The following is a 14760-nucleotide window of genomic DNA, read 5'->3' as shown; positions in this document are numbered from 1 at the left end:
ATGTATCTGTGAAGTACAGTGTGTCATTCAAAGCCCTGGTTTCTTTGTCGATCTTCTACTTAAATCTGTCCATTTCAGTAAAGTGGGTGTTAAAGTTCCCTAATTTTATTGTATTATTACTGATGTGTCTCATTTTATTATTAATTGGCTTATATAATTGGCTGCTCCCATGTTAGGAACATAGACGTTTACAATTGTTAGATCTTCTTATTGGATACTCTTTAATTATGATATGTCCTTCCTCATCTCTTATTATAGTCTTTGGTTTAAAATCTAATTTGTCTGATATAAGCTTGCCACCCCAGCTTTCTTTTAATGTCCACTTGCATGACCAATAGTTTTCTACCCCCTCACTTTAAATCTGGAAGTGTATTTGGGTCTAAAATGAATCTCTTGCAGAAAGCGTTTCGACGGGTCTTGCTTTTTTTTTATCCAATCTGATACCGTGTGTCTTTTGATTGGGGCATTTAGGCCATTTACATTCAGAGTAACTACTGAAAGATAATATTTAGTGCCATTGTATTACCTGTAAAATGACTATTATTGTTTCTGCTCCTTTCTGGTCTACGTTACTTTTGGACTCTCTCTTTGCTTAAAGGATTCCTTTTAATATTTCTTACAGAGTTGTTTTAGTGATCATAAATTCCTTTAGTTTCTGTTTGTTCTGGATGCTTTTTATCTCTCCTCCCATTTTGAATGACATCCCAGTCATTCAAGTATTCTTTGCTGCACATTCTCATCATTTAGCACCTGAATATATTATACCAGTCCCTTTTGGCCTGCCAGGTCTCTGTGGATAGGTCGTCTGCCAGTCTAATGTTTCTACCCTTGAGCTTATGGACCTCCTATCCTGAGCTGTTTTCAGGATTTCCTCTTTGTCTCTGAGATTTGAAAAATTCACTATATATAATGTCTATGGTGGGGTGCTGACCTATTTTTACTGATCATGAGAGGGGTTCTTCTCTGTGCCTCCTGGACTTGAACATCAGTTTCTTTCCCTACATTAGGGAAGTTCTCTGCTATAATTTGTTCCAACACACCTCCTGCTCCCCCCACTTCCTCTTCTTCTGGGATCCCAATTATTCTAATAATGTTTCATTTTATGGTATCACTTAACTCTTGAATTCTCCCTCTGTGATCTAATAGTTGCTCATCTCTCTTTTTCTCAGCTTCTTTATTTTCCATCATTTTGTCTTCTGTATCACTAATTCTCTCTTTTGTCTCATTTGTCCCAGCAGTTAGAGGCTCCATTTTTTATTGTATTTCATTGATAACCTTTTTTATTTAAACTTCATTAGATTTCAGTTCTTTTATTTCTCCAGAAAGGGATTTTCTAGTGTCCTTGATGCCTTTTTTTTTTCAAGCCCAGCTAATATCTATAATCATTAATCTGAACTCTAGTTCTGATATCTTACTTATATCCATACTGATCAAGTCCCTGGCACTCAGTATTACCTCTTGTTCTCTCTGCGGTGAGTTTTTCTATCTTGTCATTCTAACAGAAGAAAATGGTCACTTTTCTATTTATAGAGTTGTGAATATTCTTTTCTTAGATATCTGGTTGAGTTCACAGGTATTCAGAATGATTTGACAGCTCTCTAGCTCAATTCTTGGTACCAGATTAAACTAAAGTTTCCTATTTCTCTGTCATCTTGGACTGTGTACTAGTGTTTGGTGATGTACTTCCAACAGTGTATAAGAACTGAGTACTATGTGCATAGCATCATGCTAGATATTGTTCACAATATAAAAATCGTAAAGGTAATGTTAATGCTCTCAAGAAATACATTATGGAGAAAAAGAAACCTCACTACCTATCATTTAATTAACAGCACATATAAAAATAGTACATGATTAAGTGTCAAAATAACCAGAAGCAAGGTTTAAATCCGGACTTCAAAAACTAGAACTTAAAAAGGAAGCGATGAGGTCAGAGATATTTCAGAAATTTAGAAAGAATCTGGTCTGTATTTACTCATTTAAACACTTGGGTGCCTTGAGTTCAGCCTTAGAACCCGAAAATCACTATACACTGCATTTATTCCTTACTGTGTATTAGGTACTTGGTAATATTACATGTATAACCGTAACTGTCACAATAGCTCTGAGACTACTACTATTCTGTATCTATTTCACATCTATTTCAATACACCTGTAATATGCAGGAATGAATAATGTGGGCAGAGAGATGTAAAGGCCACATTGTTAATGGCGTTAGGTAAGTCCCTAAGAAATTTGAACTTTATACAGGGGCTACAAAATATATTTTGGAGGGAGAAATGTTAGGCACTTTATTTTAGTACTATCCCTCAGAAAGTAACATAAAAGTATGAAGCAAGGACAAACAAAAGACACAAAAACTTAAGTTATTATACCACCTATGCTAGTGAAGCTATGCAGAAACAACCCATCACACATTCCTAGTGGGACTCTAAAATAGTATACCCACTTTGGAAAACAGTTTGACAGTTTCTCTAACACTAAATATGAAAATACCAAATGACCCAGCAATTGTACTCTTGGGCATTTATCTCAGAGAAGAGAAAACTTGTATTTACATAAAAATCTGTTCTTTATGGTTCATAACTACTTCATTCATAAGAGTCCCAAACTAGAAACAACAGATTCCCTTCAGCAGGTTACATAACTGTGGTATATCCACACCATGAAATATTACTCAGCAAAAAGGGGGACAAACTAATGATTTATGGTAACAACTTGACTGAATCTCAAGGTAATGATGCTGAAAAGAAAAAGTCAATCTCAAAGGTGCATATGGTATAATTCCATTCATATAACATTCTAGAACTGGCAAAATTATGAAATGACAAAATGGAAAACAAATTACTGGTTGCCAGGAGTTATGAATAAGGGGAGGGTGTGGTTATAAAAAGACAACAGAAGAGATCTGTCAGTCATAGAACTGTTTTGCATCTTGTTGTCAATACACAAACTTACCCATGTGAATAATTACTTAGAACTAAACACACACACACACACACACACACACACGAGTATAAGTAAAACTGGGGAAATCTAAGTAAGATCTGTGAATCTTAGTAATGTCAAAACCCCGGCTGTGATATAGTACTACAGTTTTACAACATTTGTGGGAAACTGGGCAAAGGGCATGTGGGACCTTTTGGCATTATTTTACAAAAACATGTCCATCTACAATTATCCCATATATTAAAATTACTATTTAAAAAAAAGATCACCACAATAATCCAAGTAAGAAGTTATGACAACTTTAACCGAGACTGCGACAATGAAATGTATCAACATATTTTACAGCAGAATGAACACCAGCCAAGTAAGATAAACAGCAACAGCATGTAGCTTTGGCCCATAGCAGCTCCTTCCCGAAAATACATTCTCATCCAATCAAGGTAAGAAGAGGGAAATAAATTCTATGACCTCTGAGGAAAATTCTGTCTTTCATAAAGAGCAGGTACAAGCTTGTCTTACATAATTGACTTCTAGAATCTCACAGAATTTCCCTAAAGACCACATTCTGTTATACAGAGTTTCTCAACTTTAGTATTATTGACATTTTGGGCTGTATAATCCTTTGTTGTGAGAGATCACCTATGAATTGCTTAGCAGAAACCCTGGCTTCTCCCCAAGAGCTACCAGTAGCTACTCCCTACCCCAGCTGTGACAGCCAAAAATGTTTCCAGACATTGCCAGATGTTCCCTGGGGAGTAAAACTGACCCCAGTTGAGAACTACTGTCCTAGGCTCATTAAAAACAAGAACAAAGAACTCAAGTCTGGGAGATAGCTACAGACAGATTCTGAGAAGTCTGAAAATTTTAACTTTAAAAAAGGTCAGTACTTAACTCATGATTGAAAAAACATTACTGTAGGGAACACAAAGATGAATAATCGTAACTGCCGTCAAGAAACTTACAGCGTAGCAAGAAAAAACTTATTAAACTATAAAGTGATGAAGCTACTACAAAGCAATTACTTTAGATGAGAGAAATAAGTATTACATCAGAGCATACACTTATATCCATATAAGAAGCCTTTAATGGGAGCCAGGACTCCATGAAGATTTACTTAATCCTTTTAAAAAAAGTCTATTAAAGCTACAGGTACTGACTGAGGGCCCACAATTTATATCCATATAAGAAGCCTTTAATGGGAGCCAGGACTCCATGAAGATTTACTTAATCCTTTTAAAAAAAGTCTATTAAAGCTACAGGTACTGACTGAGGGCCCACAATTTGGAAATGAGGGATGTTGTCAAGGCTTTCACATCCTTTGTGAAAAGAGGGGAGACCGTAACTGAGGGTAAATAAATGTGATCTGGATTCTTATACATACTAACAGACAGACTGCTTCTAGCATTGATTCATCTCTAAGATGCCATCTCTCTATAAAGCATTTCAAAATAAATTATCTACCTGACAGTGACTTTATTAATGACATTAACAACTTCACAAACCAAAAAATAAACATGTAATCATCTGGAGAGGGTCCTAGCAAAATATCTAACTATTCAAATGAATAATGGATGGATTTCCTCCTAGTTTCCCCACATAGATATCTTTAAGTATATTCACATGAAAATGGGTTTTTTTATTATACCAGCACTTCATTCTTAAAGCCACTGATTTTCTTTTTGCTTCACAACTAATTTGTAAAGTACTTTCCCTTACTCTAATGATTGTCAATCAGAGGATCAAGAGAGGGAAAAAAAATTCAGTGTCTCTTCCTCCTTCCTCATTATCAATAGAGGTTCTTAAGCAAGAGGCCACAGCTTTAGAAAGTATAGGAAACCCTTAAAACTCAGTAAAATTTTGTACATGTGTATTTTCCAGGAAAAGTACCCAAATCTTTCTTCAAATTTTCAAAGGCTAAGAACACTTCCCCTGAAGCTCAAAATGATTACTTTGTACAAAGTACTCAAGGTATACCTTCTATTTGGACAAAATTAGATACAATCACAAGATCACTTCTGTCACACACTTTTTTTGTTCTAAAATTTGGAAACCACAAAAATTACTACTTTTAAAAAGCAGTCCTTTTGGGGTTTCCTTTTTTGCAATCATAGCTTAAGCCCTATTTACTTGAGGACTCTTTTACAACATCAACTGAGATGATAAGAAAACATTACAAAGTTAGAAATAATAAAACTATACCTATTGTAGAAATAACTCTTCTAGGATTAAGTGGAACAATTTGTAGTATGCCAAATTTTGGAGTACATAAAATAAAGAACCCTATAAAATTACCCATAAGTCCTGGAATAGTAACAATTATCCAATAATAAAAAATTGTAAGAATATTCTATGATACAGGAGTTAAGTGACTCTTTGATATACTAATACATCCCAACAATTATAATTAATGTGCTGCAGAGGAGTAATTTCAATATTTGCAGTATGCCAGTTTTTGCTAAACATTCAAAATATGCTGCTATGAAAGCCAAGACAAAAAGTTTGAATAGAAAGCCACACCAAAGAAATTTACATGTGCTTTTAAGTTAGTGAAAACAAGCACACCAGTGATACAATCATTTAAATTAAGCCCCATTATAACACATGAGTGAAATATATATACTTTAAAAATTGACCATCTAGTTACATTTCAATCTGAACTGAGAAGTACTAAATCATGGTCAAATGGACACCATAGAACAAGTTCAAAGAAATAGTAAAATATAAACAGAAATACTCACCTTATATATCCATACCTATATAACACCATAAATTGATGTACCCAATACCAGAAATGACACCAACTTTATGAGAAATTTTAGCAACTCCATATAACCAATCAGGCATAGACCAAGTTAGCCAGTCAGTAAGAAAGCAAATGAAATGGTTACTAAAGAACACCTCACCAAATTCTTCCCAAATGAGATTAAAAAGCTAAATCTTGTTGAAAACATAAAATGTTTAATTTTCAACAAAATCACATTTTACTAGACTGAATTCCTTGAGACCAGAACCCATAACCAATTCACTTCTGTATTCTTAGCTTCAAACAGTGCTCAGGCATAGCAGACATTTAGTAAAGTGCTCTTTGAATAAAATGACAGTTTTCTTAAGTTAAAATAAATGGTAATTACTAAAAAAACAAAAACAAAAACACAAAACAATCAGACAAACAAAAAAACCCCAACCCACATAAATGGTTCTGTTATCACCATAACAAAAGCCACATACTCAAACTGACTTCAACTGACAACGTAATGTACTAGGCCATAAGATTAATTATAAATCTTGTTTGTAATAGGTATTATGGTTTTTGTCCCATAAAAAGTACCCCACAATTTGGGGAAAAGGCAACTTCACCCAAAGCTCTAGGGATAAAGGCTCAGGCCTACATTCAGTACCATAAATTATATTCTCCTGGCCAGAGTTCACTGGTTAGGAATGGATACAGGACTCGGTAAATAGGTTGGAAAAGATGCTGATTGAGGAGTCTGGAAAAGCAACCTTCTCATTCTTCTGCACATACTGCCTTTATAAGAGTAACCCACACTGCCTCCCCAAACTAATTCTGCAAGACCATAATGGTTATAATGGATACTCTCAACTGGCAAGAAATCTAACCAAGGTACTCTCCCAGAATAGGTAAAAAATATAAAAATCTCAAACTTTCAGGCAGTTCAAGACTGTTAAGTAACCTTTGCTCATGAAACAAAGTCTACTGTTAAATGACCTTGCTCATAAAAAAAGTCAGTAGACTTTACACTATCTGTACTACTATCTGTATGTGATCTGTAAGTATTGTTCTTTCTATAGGAAGCTTTTTAGCACCCAACTTTTATTTAGCCTTAATTAAAATTCTTTTAAGAATTTTAGTTTCTCTCAGATGTGAACACTGACAGACCATCAAATAACTGCCAAGAGGTTAAATGATACACACTAAAAATGAAAACTTACCCTATAATTTATGCATTTCGATATAGACAAACAAGAGTTCAATATAGACATATATATGATTACTTTTCTATCTGGAATGAACAATCAAGAGAAAATCTTCACCACCACCATCTGGGTAAGAGTATTTTTAAAAGGTATTTTACTTAATAAAGACTAAGATTCTAGAAGTCAGAAGTCAAATAATTCTAAACTTAAGATTACAGTCTAAAGGATCGATCATACTAATTAAGTATCAGTTCACTATTTACTAGTATTAAATTAACATTTTCTGATTCAATATATACAGATAGACATCTATCTCCTTACAGCTTGTTTTGAAGGTAACATACCTATTTTGGTATTCTTCCCCAAACCCTGTTACAATGGCTATAGCAGTAGATTCTTCTAAGACATTATCTGAGAATCAGGTTTAGTAAGAAGAAAGCAATAAAACAGAGAAAAGAATATGGACTGGAAGCAACATTTGAAAATAAGATAGGAATTGGTAGTTGTTAATACAAATAAGAGAATGAAAAGATTCAGGACCTGGAAGATCGGAAAATAATTTTAAAAGCTGGAAATGAAAAATCAACGTAACAACTACTCTAATGCACCATAAAATTCACCAAATATTTTACTATTTCCTGTCTGAATCAAGCTAACAGCACTGAAAGAGATAACTGAAGAGAAACCAAACTGGATTAAACACACTTATACCTCATTTCATTGAATGAGTGTGTTACAAACCAGCAATTTTATCAATACAACTCAAATTTCTCATCCTCTCAAAGCACTTTCAAACACCTGCAGGTTATGAAATCAATTCAGTAGGTCACAACCAGCACCCCCTCATTCCACTCTAACAGACAAGAAAATCAAAATAATGTATACAGTATAAATAAGTATTATTTTTTGAGATTGCACTTATGTAGAAACATTTATGTGTATGATTTAAACAAAATAATTCCTATGGTTGCAATCAGAAAATGTCATACAAGGTTTGGATCTCATAACTAACACTAAACTTATTTTGGAGTATAAAGGACAATCAAGCACAGAGCCTCTGAATGACAAGCTCAGATCTCTGAGCCTTCCTCAGATGCCACTAGGGCCCAAAGGTTATGATTTTCCAGGTGTTAAGAAATCTGAGAAAAGATTCCTGGACTACAGCTCCCATCTTGGAATCAAAGGATGAAGGTAAACAAGATGACCTTTCCTCTCAGAGAGGATTTAAAAAAAAAAAAAAAAAAAGGCAAAGAAATGCATAAACTCAGATTCAGAATTAGTAAGAGTATTTAATTTAAAAATAAGTCCAGAAACTAATCCAATATTATGGGACAAAGGACTGTTGTGAAATATAGCCAGAGTACATGGGGAAATTTTAGGCCTAATACATACTACAGTAGCATTTATTAAGCACTGCTGCATGCCAAGCATTTGAAACACATAGTTCTCATGTCTATCACAATTCCAAATATTAAAATCACTCATTTACAAGTGAAGGAATCAGCTCAGAAGCAGTAAGTGTTACTATTACTCTCTACCTACTGTTCTTAAGGATCATCTTACTACATAGCATTCAACACTGGCAATTCCTCAAGGCTTGAAGACATTCCTCTGTACGTACTCTCCCTACGTCAATTTCATCTACTGCCATCTCTACTTCATTGTCTCCTAAATATGTATCTCCAACTCAGTGCTCTCCTATGAGGAATGGTATATCTAACTGCCAAACTGATATCTCAACCTGAATTCTTTTTTTTTTTTTAAAGATTTTATTTATTTATTTGACAGAGAGAAATCACAAGTAGATGGAGAGGCAGGCAGAGAGAGAGAGAGAGAGAGAAGCAAGCTCGCTGCTGAGTAGAGAGCCCGATGCGGGACTCAATCCCAGGACCCTGAGATCATGACCTGAGCCGAAGGCAGAGGCTTAACCCACTGAGCCACCCAGGCACCCCTATTTAATGCAATTAAATTGTGGGTCAGTACGCTGTACTCTTTTCAAATACACTAGTATTTTTGCTTGTGACTTGGTATAGATATTTACTCTATAAGATAAATGATGATTAAAAACAGCCTCAAATCATCAGATTCCGCCATCAAGAACAGGTCAAATCAGATTATGCTGCAAAGTTGGAAAAAAAAAAACCAAAAAACCAAAAAAACCACACCTTGGTTTTCCTAAGTTGATGGTTTTCAAAATTGCATTCAAGGGTCTGTTGATCTGTATTTTATTTAGGATTCTTCCATATACACTCCTAAGTAAAACAGGACTATAATCTTCCCTTCTAATACCATCCTTGTCTGGTTCTGAAATTAATACTAAAGGACTTCAGAGAATGAATTAAAAATGTATTCTCCCGCCTTCTGTTTGCTAGAACAGTTTGTAGAACACTGAAATGATCTGTTCCTCAAAGAGCCTTCTGGAAAATGATCTGGGCATGGTATTTTTGTGCAAGACAGAACTTCTACAACTTATTTAATAGTTACAGGATTATTCGAAGCTTTCTTGTCTAGGTGATTATATATTTTTAGAAGCTAATTTTGTTTGTACTTTCTAATGTCTTGACATAAAATTCTTGACAGTATTCTATTCTCTTTTTAATCTGATCTACAATTATGTTCTTTTTTTCACTCTCAGTATTTAATTGTGCCTTCTCTTTTTTTCTCATCAGTCTTGCAGGATTTTTATCTATTTTTCTAGTCTTAAAGAATCAACTTCTAGCTTTACTGATTTCTCATTTGGTCTCTGTACCCCTATAACTTTGAAAGTGAATATGTAAAAAAAAAAGAAAAAAAAAGGTGAATATGTAGGGGCATCTGCCTGGCTGGCTCAGTTGGTAGAGAATGTGATTTTTTAATGTTGGGGTTCTAAGTTCAGGCTCCACACTGCGTATAATATAGAGATTATTTTAAAATAAATTCTTTTTTTTTTTAAAGCGTTTATTTATTTGACAGACAGATCACAAGTAGGCAAACAGGCAGAGAGAGAGTAGGAAGCAGGCTTCCCTTTGAGCAGAGAGCCCGACTTGGGGCTTGATCCCAGGACCCTGGGATCATGACCTGAACTGAAGGCAGAGGCTTTAACCCACTGAGCCACCCAGGTGCCCCTAAAATAAATTCTTAAGTAAATAAAAATAAAACTGGGGACATCTGGATGCCTCAGTCAGGTAAGTGTCCAACTCCTGATCTCAGCTCAGGTCTTGATCTCAGAGTTATTTCAAGCCTCATGTTGAGCCTGATGCTCAGCAGAGAGTGCACTTAAAAAATACAATTAAAAAAAAACCTATATATGTACATCAGCTTCCCACTGAGACTATGTGATACCAATCTCAATCCTACCTTCCACCTAACCAACACAACCTTCGTTGCTCCTCTGGCCTTGCTTATTAACTAACTGCTTTGGATTTAAACTAGTTTTTCAGTTTTGTAGATTTCTATAAATACAATGCTATTTCTCAATACCCAAATAAGGGCACTTTCCTATCACCTCTCACCTTACTTCAGTCATAATTTTATGTCCCTGTACAAATGATTCTCCCCACCTAAAATATCTTTACTCCTTCTTCTAAGCCAATTAAAAAACCCAAAAGTAGTGATTTACACCTTTCTGTTCATGAAGTTTTGTGACATACTACATACTCCATGGCAATTTCTGTCTATATTCTTTTAATATTTATATTTAAACAAACTATCACAAAATAGTAGATACACTTTTTTATTTAACAAATTTACCAATGTGTCAGGCACCATTGTAAATAAATAGGAACTGATTTCTTAAAGCAGTCCTAAGTAGTATGATTATCTCTATTTTCCTAGTTGGAAGTGCAAAGAAGTTATGCACTTACAGTTAGTAAGTGGCAGAGCCTCAATTCAAATCCTAGAAGTCTGGCTCTAGACCATGTGCTCTTAAGAATTACACTATGCTTCCTTAAATTGCTCTAGTAGTACTTTCTTAACACTGCCCCAAGCACACAAGGTACGATCTCTCAAATTCCATTTAAGCTCTTTAAGGGGGGATGCATATCATTTTTAACTTTTCTTATCCTTCAACAGCTTTTTGTACAGACTTTAAGTGTCTAGCAGGTTTTTAATGAATGCTTACTGAACTGAAACACGAGATGACAATTACTCAAGTCCAGATGACACAATGAATATAATTTTTAGAGAAATTAGGTTGCACTGAAGTGCTCCAGCCTTTCCATAATGCTTAAAAAAAGATACCATGGATAACTGTGATACAATAAAAATAAAACAAGATGAAATCAGAGAGGGAGACAAACCATAAGAGACTCTCAACCACAAAAACAAACTAAGGGATGCTGGAGGGGAGAAGGTTGGGGGAATGGGGTAACTGGGTGATGGGTATTAAGGAGGGCAAGTGGTGTAATTAGCACTGGGTATTATATACAACTTATGAATCACTGACCTCTACCTCTGAAACTAATAATACACTATGTTAATTAACTGAATTTAAATTAAGTTAAAAGTAGTAATAAAGTTAGCCTTGAGTGCGCTAAAGAATTTCACTGTGCATATATACAAAACCATAAAATATAAACTCTGACACAAAACTGTATGTGTGAAATTTCACTGTTACCTATGTTTTTAAGACCATAGGTACAGAAGCCAAACACTTAAATGACACCTGATTTAAAAATTACTTAAAGACGAGAAGTCTTCTAAAATACAATTCCTCCAATATTTTTAGATTTCAAATATAATACATGAATCTAAAAATTAAAGCAATGTTATAGAGAAGTGCAAGGAAATTCTAAGATAACTCTAAAAGACAGCTGAAACTACGGAGTTAAGGTAACTGAAAGCAGATTATAAATATGATTCTAAGTTGATTCACTACTTCAACGGAAGTGAGGAAAAGATGGACACCAAATGAAAGAGTTGTATTAAACAGAAGATTGAGTGGAATCAAATATATGAAACATTTGCAGGTGTGGAGGAAGAGAATCTAGGCCCATTTTTGTCTGTGGGATGATAATAAAAAATTAAAGACAAATTGCTATAGTCAGTGACTTTAAGATGAGGTGATTATAAACACCACCAATACTTTATGTATCTCTAAAAAAAAAAGAAAGAATAAAATCCTGTGTTAAGATATGCCATCAATTACTAGACATACCAGATTCAGGAACTATAAACAAACAAACAAAACCCAAAACCCTGGATTTTATAATCAATTAAAATATTTATCTTCCAGAACTTATGATAAGGTCACATCCCAATAAACCCACTGTAAGTTGAAAACATTAAATTAAAAACGCACTTAATACACTAATAGTCTGATCATATACTTTATTAAAAACGCACTTAATACACTAATAGTCTGATCATATACTTTAGCCTGGCCTACCTTAAATGCGTTCAAAACATACTAGCCTACAAATGAGCAAAAACATCTAACACAACCCTATTCCATTTTTTTTTTTTTTCTTCAAAGATTTTATTTATTTATTTGACAGAGAGAAATCACAAGTAGATGGAGAGGCAGGCAGAGAGAGAGGAAGGGAAGCAGGCTCCCTGTTGAGCAGAGAGCCCGACGCGGGACTCGATCCCAGGACCCCGAGATCATGACCCGAGCCGAAGGCAGCGGCCCAACCCACTGAGCCACCCAGGCGCCCAACCCTATTCCATTAATAAGGAGTTGAGCATCTTGTAATTTACTGAATACTGTACTGAAAGTGAAAAACAGAATGATTGTTTACCCTTGTGATCATCGGGCTGACTGGAATTACAGTTTACTACCACTGCCCTGTATCACAAGAGTGTATTGTACTGTGTATCTTCCTAGCCCAGGAAAAAATCAAAATTCTAAATTCTAAACATGGTTTTTACTTAATACTCCTTTTGCACCATCATGAGGTTGAAAAATCCTAGACTGAACCATCCTAAGCCAGGTACCATGTGTACAGTTAAGTGACTACAAAAGACAAATCAGGTATAAGGAGATTTGCTTCAATTTGAGGAATATCATTATTAATAAACTAACTGGAGGGGCACCTGGGTGGCTCAGTGGGCTAAAGCCTCTGCCTTAGGCTCAGGTCATGATCTCAAGGTCCTGGGACTGAGCCCCACATAAGACTCTCTGCTCAGCAGGGAGTCTGCTTCCTCCCTCTCTCTCTCTGCCTGCCTCTCTGTCTACTTGTGATCTCTGTCAAATAAATAAATAAAATCTTAAAAAAAAAATAAACTAACTGGAATCAGAGGTTGTGCTAAAATTTCAGAATATTAATACAGATTTGGCATATTCCTTCCTTGCATAGTACTCATACTTAAGAAATTAATACTAAAAGTAGAGTAATAAATATCAAGTCATTGGAATACTCATGTCCTCAATCTAGTGATTCTATTGTTGTACATTCATCCTAAATAAATGACTGAAAAGGAATAAACTTTTATGTAAACTGGTCACTGTAACAAAAAATGATAGCAAAATTTAAAACCTGGAAGCCTAACCACCCATTTTTAATATAATTTGCTAAATGAAAAACATGACGACTAAAACGTATTATCGAAAAAACTTTTTTAAAAATAAAAAAATAAAAATAAGAAGTATAATCAAAATACTATGGAGCAACAGGGAAAAATACAACTAAGTGAAAAAATAAAAACTACATATATATTACTGTTGGAACTAAATGGAAATTAGGGAAAATTGGGAGAAGATATAAAGAAAACTAATGAGAAAGGTTTCATTCAACATGTTCAAAATCTGTTTTTGATCACAGATTGCCTATTAAATAATAATACTGTTTAACCTAATTAAATTTCCTGATTTTGATACCTATGCAGTTGTTATTTAAGAGAATGTTCTTATTCTTAGGAAATAAAGTATTTAACAGTAAAAAGAGTCTTATTCTTAGGAAATAAAAAAGAGTCGCAACATCTGCAACTTCATCTCACAGGGTTCAAAATGAATAAACCCCAATAAATACCCACACGAAATAAATCAAGGAAGAGGGACAAAATGTAATAAACAGCTGGTAAATCTCAGTAAAGGGTAAATAAAAGCTCCTTTTACTCTTCCTGCAGCTATTCTTGAAGTTGAAATTTTAAAAGAAAGTTACCAAAACAATTAGCAGACTTCTGATCAAAAATGGAAAAATAACACACACACAAAAGCAATTTAAAAAGGGACACCTGGTGGCTCAGTTGGTTAGGTGTCTGCCTTTAGCTCGGGTCATGATCCCAGGGTTCTGGGATAGAGTCCCACCTTGGCTCCTTGCTCATCAGGGAGCCTGCTTCTCCCTCTCCTCCCTGATCCTGTTCTCTCTCATGCTCTTTCTCTCTCTCAGATAAATAATAAATAAAATCTTTTCAAAAAATAAAATAAAATGAAATGACTGTAAATGCTTTATCCTCATTAATAAGCATTAAGTAGTATTAATAACAAACTGAGAAAAAATGCTGAAATTTTTTGACAGTGATTAAACATGTAGAGAGAACTAGTGATAACAGGTTGAGTACAAAAGATGCCAAAGATACTTAGCCAGTAGCATGTGCTGAGAGTACCTGTAGTAAACAAACATGTATTAAGACTATGGACATAACTGATGAAGAAACTATCAATATGCAGAATAAAAGCCTGCTGAAAGCTATCTCAAAACCACAAAAATCTTCAGCAAAGTTTGTGCACACTCAAGAGTCAAAGAGTACTAGAAGTGAAGATGCTAAAGTACCACTGTAATAAAGATCTAATGGAAATTATAAAATACAACTTAGCATACATATTTAAGTTTTCAGTGCTTAATACAATCACTATCTACTAAAAACAGATACTGCTATTTAGTCAAAATGCTACAACTCAAACTTCACAAACTTTTCTACATGTCTTTAGACAAAACACCACCACCAACAAAAAAG

At 34.6% G+C, this 14760-nt stretch overlaps 1 protein-coding gene across 4 annotated transcripts in view; it reads right to left on the bottom strand.

Annotated features, from left to right (window-relative positions):
• ARHGAP5 (Rho GTPase activating protein 5) overlaps positions 1-14760 on the bottom strand; it is a 71274-nt gene that overhangs the window by 38675 nt on the left and 17839 nt on the right. The window lies entirely within an intron of this gene.

This window comes from Mustela lutreola, chromosome 7, assembly GCF_030435805.1.
Source record: "Mustela lutreola isolate mMusLut2 chromosome 7, mMusLut2.pri, whole genome shotgun sequence".
Taxonomy (NCBI): Eukaryota; Metazoa; Chordata; class Mammalia; order Carnivora; family Mustelidae; genus Mustela; species Mustela lutreola.
This window is presented reverse-complemented; position numbering and strand designations above follow the sequence as displayed.